Below are 209 nucleotides of genomic sequence, written 5' to 3' on the forward strand. Positions count from 1 at the left end.
CACCGCCGCCTGCAGCCTCCTCCCTCTGACCACCACTGACCCCAGTAGCCACCCCAAGTTTGCTATCCGAGCGTTCCCACCACTCCTACCTCCTTCCTCTTCTATCGACCCCTCCCCTGCTCTCAGTTCCCAGAGAGATGGCAGGGCGCGGAGAGAACCCCGGACTCCGGCCGGCTCCCCACAGCCGCCGGGAAGCAGCCAGGACGAGG

The sequence above is a fragment of the Bison bison genome, unplaced genomic scaffold (genome assembly GCF_000754665.1).
Source record: "Bison bison bison isolate TAMUID 2011002044 unplaced genomic scaffold, Bison_UMD1.0 scf7180017864146, whole genome shotgun sequence".
Lineage (NCBI taxonomy): Eukaryota > Metazoa > Chordata > Mammalia > Artiodactyla > Bovidae > Bison > Bison bison.